Source organism: Mastacembelus armatus, chromosome 14, assembly GCF_900324485.2.
Source record: "Mastacembelus armatus chromosome 14, fMasArm1.2, whole genome shotgun sequence".
Lineage (NCBI taxonomy): Eukaryota > Metazoa > Chordata > Actinopteri > Synbranchiformes > Mastacembelidae > Mastacembelus > Mastacembelus armatus.
This window is the reverse complement of record NC_046646.1, coordinates 6,109,035-6,115,034: the sequence shown is the minus strand read 5'-3', so window position 1 is coordinate 6,115,034 and position 6,000 is coordinate 6,109,035. Positions and strand designations below refer to the sequence as shown.

Here is a 6,000-nt window from a genome sequence, read left to right as displayed (position 1 = left end):
TTGTGATTTTCTAGATAAATACATTTGCAAAAATAGCATTCTTAAAAAACTTTTCTTAAAAAAATAGTTTATGTAAAACACATACTAATTATTCAAACTATTCAATTATTCAAAGTCTTGTGTAAATAAAAATAGATAGAAAAATATGTATGTATTAATTGTAAAACTACATCTTATTAGCCATAGATCTTTGTGTGGTTGCTATTTATCAAGCTAAAGTCTAGAAATATATTGCCAGGTTAAACTTTTAAATAGCACCCCCTCAAAAGGGCAAGGAAAAACTCCCAAAAATCCCTTTAACAGGAAAAAAAATGGAATGTCTTTGGGGGCTTCTCATCCTTGTGCTCCTCATCCTAAAAATACAGGTTGAAAACTTCAGTACCTATCTAAGAAGTAATCCTACTCCTGTGACAGACAGAACTTAAAAACTATTCTCATTCTCTTTCTTACTGGGAGTTGGTTGAAAAGACTGACAGCACAAAGCCAGCAGCTAGTCAGTCAGCTTAACACAAAGCCTGGGAACAAGCAGAAACAACCAGCCTGGCTGTGTCCTTGGTCAAAAAAGCCACCTACCCGTGTCTGGATATTCACCGTTGCTGGAGTGACCAGTGGCAGTTTTTGTTCGCTTAATGTCTTGACCAGTGGTGGTTTTTGTTCGCTTAATGTTTTGGTTCTGTCAAACCAAATAACAGAAAGATGTGAACCAACAGGCAGTTTCACCCAGATTTCTGCTCAGTGCAGTTAGCTAACCAAGATGATCAGCACTGAGTTATTTTAAAACTGTAGTTATGTACACAAGTGAGACTGTTCAACAACCATCAGCAACAAAAATGTAATGCTGTATTTATAGTATCTCCGATCTGCTTCTCAGCTGTGCTTGAAGTTCTCTCTGATCTTTCCTGAGCTCCTGCAGGGGAAAGATGAAATGCCAATAGATACAGTGAGACACAGTAAGAAGGCACACACACAAATTATACTCTGTGTGGTACATACGTCAATGGTGTTGTAGTACTCCTCTATCTTATTATTGTTTTGAATCAAGGTGGTGGATATCTGCCAGACACAAAGTAACTCAGATGAACATTTTTATCACTTCATCAACAACTGTGATGTTGAAACTGGAGCTAAGAGAAATGTTACAAGTTATATATTCTGAAGGTTTTATAAAGTTGTTCATACCTTCTCCATTTCATCATTTTTACTAAGGAGGGCTTCGTGAAGCTTCTTCAGTTTGTCCTACAAAACATACGCCAACATTTACTGGGTTACTTTGCTGCTACTACTATGAATGTGGCATATGGACAGGTAAGCAACAGGTGGAGTATGTAAAAGTACTTTAGTACATATTGGTAATATAATGATAAATCACATCTTTTAGGTATTTCTCTCACATCTGAAGACTTTCTTGAGTTGTGGCGGACTGGTGTGGAGTATCAGGTGTCCACACCAGTCCGCCACAACTGAAGAAACTCCTCAACTCCTCAATACATCGGGCAAGCTCAGCAGGCAACATCAGCACTTCAGATAAAGTGTTACCTAGATGAGTAAGAATCTGAACAGACACTGCCAAACAATAAGTGAAAGTGACATGGTTTTACCTTCAGTTCCTGTTCAGCTGTGCTCAGATTTAAAATTTCCTCTAGGTATTTATTGTGTTGATGGAGTTTGTCCAACTGAAAGACAAGCAGTGAAATGCCTCTCAGTTAGTTTTAACACTAAACTTTAATGTAAATGGCGAGAAAGAGGATAAATACACATATGGCAGAGTCAGAGATCATACCTCTGCAGTCAAACCCTCATTTTTCTCCCTTTGGTTCTGAATCTCCCTTTCCTGTACAGAACCAAGAGAAGCAATTAAATCATTTATAGACATGACATGGAAAATGAAAAAGCGAAGCATATTAGAAGATGAAGTAGAACCAGGTCACTCACTTTTTTCCTAATGTAAATGACATTGTCCTTCACAGTGCATTCTTGCTCCTGAAGGGTTTCTTCAACATGATCTTCCCACATTTTTCGTATATGTGCCAGCTTCTCTTGGAGTCTGAATACAAAATCATATACCAAAACTATTGTGTCATTTTATAAAAGAAATTCATGAGAATGTAATATGTAAACTCTGGTTCTTAGCCTAACAACATTACACAGATGGTGTATTTTAGAGTCAAGCATGGCCAGCGTGTAGATAAGTCACTCTTCTTGCCATGATGCTTCTGATGGAGGAAAAGGAAAGTTTAGTTAGTCAGGTATCATACTGTTGAATTTTGCTGGTGAGGAACTTATTCTCAGCTTCTGTTTCATTTCTGAGCTTTTCGATTTCCAGTCCATGTTCAACCATGCATTCATAGAGCTCCTTCTCCTCTCTGTATTTGGCTCTAGCCTGAAGCAGTTTTCTCCTCAGCTCTTCTTGTTCCCTTCAGAAACACCAGAGTATCAGGTTTTATATTGTCAGGTGTCATGAGCACATATTGTCAAAGAAGACTGATATACAATAATCAGTGTTTTGCTCTGGGATGCTCACTCGAAATTTTTTTCCTCTTCACTTCCTTGTGTTTGCTTCTCATTTACAACAATTTCTTCCAGCTCTATGAAATGAACTACCACCATCCTGTCTTTTTCTTCCTCTGCAGTGGTCTTAGTTCTGCTGAAATTTCAGATGTGATGCTGTTAAAGTTGATGTGTTGTATCTAATATTTGGTTTAGCAAATGAAAAGTTCAGCTTCTCTCTGAGGTAAAACTGCTGTGATGTCATAACAACGCATTCTCCATCTTTGTGACATCACACTATTTGATTCAGAGCAGAACACAGACACACACACACACACACACACACACATGCACACACACACACACACACACACACTCCTTGATAAGACTTTACATTGACTTAGAACATCTTTCCCTGGAGAATTACTATGCACATGTAATCATAACCATTATCTGTCTATTTCTAACCATTACTCCAACCTCAGCAATATCTAATTTTAAAGCAAATCTTTGCCTAAAATGTGATGTGTGTGTGTAAACAGTTCAATGTCCCCACAGTGTGGGTAACACGAGCCCTCAAAACCACACAGTTTCACCACATTAACTAAATTAGATATATTAATCAACCTCAACAATATGGTCTGTGGTCTGTAATATATTAAATACAATATTATAATGTTCACAATGTTACAAGTATATTAATATAAATAATAATAATGTTTAATATCAGTGTCAGTGGTGTCAGTGATTGGGATTCTACACTTGAATACTCCTAGTACATACTACATACCTAATCTAAGTTGTAAATGTGTGGTCATATTAAGGCAAGTTACCTAATTTTGTAAAACTGTACGCTCTTGATATACACAGTATCCCATGATGCAATGCACTGAAGGCCTGTTTAGAGCTGTTTGTTTTATTTTTAGCATTTTATAATGAGCATATGACAAACAACAAAGTGGCCCTTCATCATGAGGTACGAGTAGTTTAAGCCATCTCCTGTAAACATTTTCCTCCCCTTATGTGTCAGTCCATGTATAGCATGCCTGTTACTGGGACAGTGATAGGCACAACGACAACAAATACCTGCAGTGAAGATTCAGCTTATAGATTGTGTGCTGAATATGGGCTGGAATATGGTTATATTTATGATAAATAGTTTTACTTTTTTATATATAAATGTGGTTTCTCAGCTACATTGTAGTGTATCTTTAACTGGATGCATTTGTCAGTTTCCTGCTTTTGTGTCTGTTTTTCTGTCTCGCATCATTTTTTAGTTTGACAGTTCCGTTCCTTTAAATCTGATGTTTCCATGACCTGACTCGCCTCTCAGAAATGTGACCTCTAAGCAATCTATCAAGCCCTTCTAGGAAGTGACTGTTCTGCCTTCATTACTCCTGGGCTGCTGCCATCTGCTGTTCTTGACACAAATATCATCCATGTTTAGCACATTAATATAGAATATATACACTCTCATTGAAGTGCTATGGTGCTGTCATAAATGACACAGGAGGCCTTACCCTCTTAAAACCCATTTCTTCAAGATCACTCTAGTATTTCCTAAAGAGTAACTCAAAACCTCTGAATTGTCTTTTTGCCCAATCAGAAACATGTTCCACCAGTGGGAATAGACTGACCTGGTACAATCACCAGAAAATGCTTTGGAATACTTTTGTTTTTCTGATAAATAAGATGGTGCTGAAATTCAAATTTGGCAGTACCTGAACAATGACCTGAAAAATGTGATGTTGTGAGTTTTTCTTTTTTGTTGGAAGCTAGCTGAGCTTACTTTCCCCTAATGCCATTCATTCACTCTCTGTGGGAAACCTACTGAGAACTGAGAAATGTTAGAAGTGCGCTCCAGGAAAGAGATCCACTTATTTATAGACCTTTAATTAGACTGGCTCTCTGTAGGTTTGACCATGCAAATGATGAAGTCTCTCCCTCTTTCTGCCTTCTGTCTGTGTGTTCTCCCCTCCCCCAGTAACCCTGTATCAGTACTCTATCCCTGACTGGCCCCCTCCATCACCACACCCTGCATTCAAGTTATGATGCAGTTCATGGATAGCATACTTTTGCCCTGCATTGCCACAGGGCCTCCAGCACAGATTTTACTTGAGTTCAGAGCTCAGTGTGGATTAAACATCAGCTGAACGGTGAGTTTACTCTTTCTGCATAATGCTTTGTTAAGTCACACCAGGCTGCTATATTAGAGCCCTATTTATTTTTACACACTGTAAATTTATAACTTCCTCCAGTGCAGTGAGGTTATCTCCATTTGAAATGTCGACATTGATTATAGCTTATTACATTTCACTCACAACTCAGTTGAGTTTCTCATTGTCTCTCACGTAGAGTTACTCAACAGGTCTGGGTTGTTTTGGTACAAGTGATTGCGCAATCAACTGCTGGTGCAGTGCTGTGCTACTGTGTCTCAGACAAGCAGCAGTGTTGTTATGAAACGGTCTGCAGAGTATTGATTGGAAAAAATGCATTTAAATTAAATAACACTTAGCATAGTGTAAACCATGCACTCGCATCCAATGTGCAGTTTTTACCCAGAGTGACCTGTTTGGCAACAACTTCTATCATTGGTTTTACTAATAGGACATTGCACATTGATGCATTTTGTTTGGCTCTTTTGTTGGACAAAACATAGTTCCTCTCAGTTCAAAGGGAGAAATGATAGAGTACATTAAGTGCTATTGTGCTTGAAGAATTGTTGCAGAACCTTTGGTGTTAAAGGTTTAAGGTTTGGGATGAAAAACCTGTTTGTGGTTCCCTGAGAGGGCCAAGAGTATTCTCCAAATGCCTTGCTGTCTAATTGTCTGAAATTTTTTTTATTTTCCTCTGTGACACTCTTTCAGTCCCACAAAGTACTCACTTTGTTCAGTGCTAAGAATCCATTTGAGTGTTTGTCCTTGAGGATAACACCAGAGACCTAAACATGGTGGACTTACCAGGTGGGCCTATACCTTTATAGATTTTTTGGTATTTTAGAAAGTTAAATTAGTAGGAAATGGGACTGTCATCAAAGAAAGAATAGGAAGTTTATGTTAAAAGTAAAATCAAAGCTTTTAAAATTTAGGATATTAAATTCCTGAGACAGGACGACTTGCTGTTATATCAGTGCTATGCAGTGTGTGTAGTTAGTCCAACAAGTGTGAAAACATGGAAACAGGAGCCACAGGCCCAGACCTAGGGCACAGGATAGAGGGATTAAGCTGTGTGTGTGTGTGTGTGTGTGTGTGTGTGTGTGTGTGAGTGTGTGAGTGTGTGAGACGCGCACACGCATGCACGCATGCACGCAACACATTGACTGTTCGACCAGATGGTGAGCTGCATACATCCGTGTCAGAGTCCTCATTTCACTGCTAACTGACAGATTCCTGGGAGACCTGAGTCTTATTGCACATGCTTGCAAGCACGTGGATATGCATTTATGTGAATCTTCTGAGTAAATCTAATGAAACAATTAGCAGCAAAATCTGTTGATCACCAGGGGAGGCGAAC

At 38.6% G+C, this 6,000-nt stretch overlaps 1 long non-coding RNA gene across 1 annotated transcript; it reads right to left on the bottom strand.

Annotated features, from left to right (window-relative positions):
• Positions 1-992: 992 nt before the first annotated feature.
• LOC113142659 (uncharacterized) lies at positions 993-1,652 on the bottom strand. Its single transcript, XR_003296973.1, has 3 exons — positions 1,599-1,652; positions 1,180-1,236; positions 993-1,053 (listed from the first exon to the last, which is right to left on the bottom strand). It is a non-coding gene; the product is annotated as an uncharacterized LOC113142659 (long non-coding RNA).
• Positions 1,653-6,000: the final 4,348 nt, after the last annotated feature.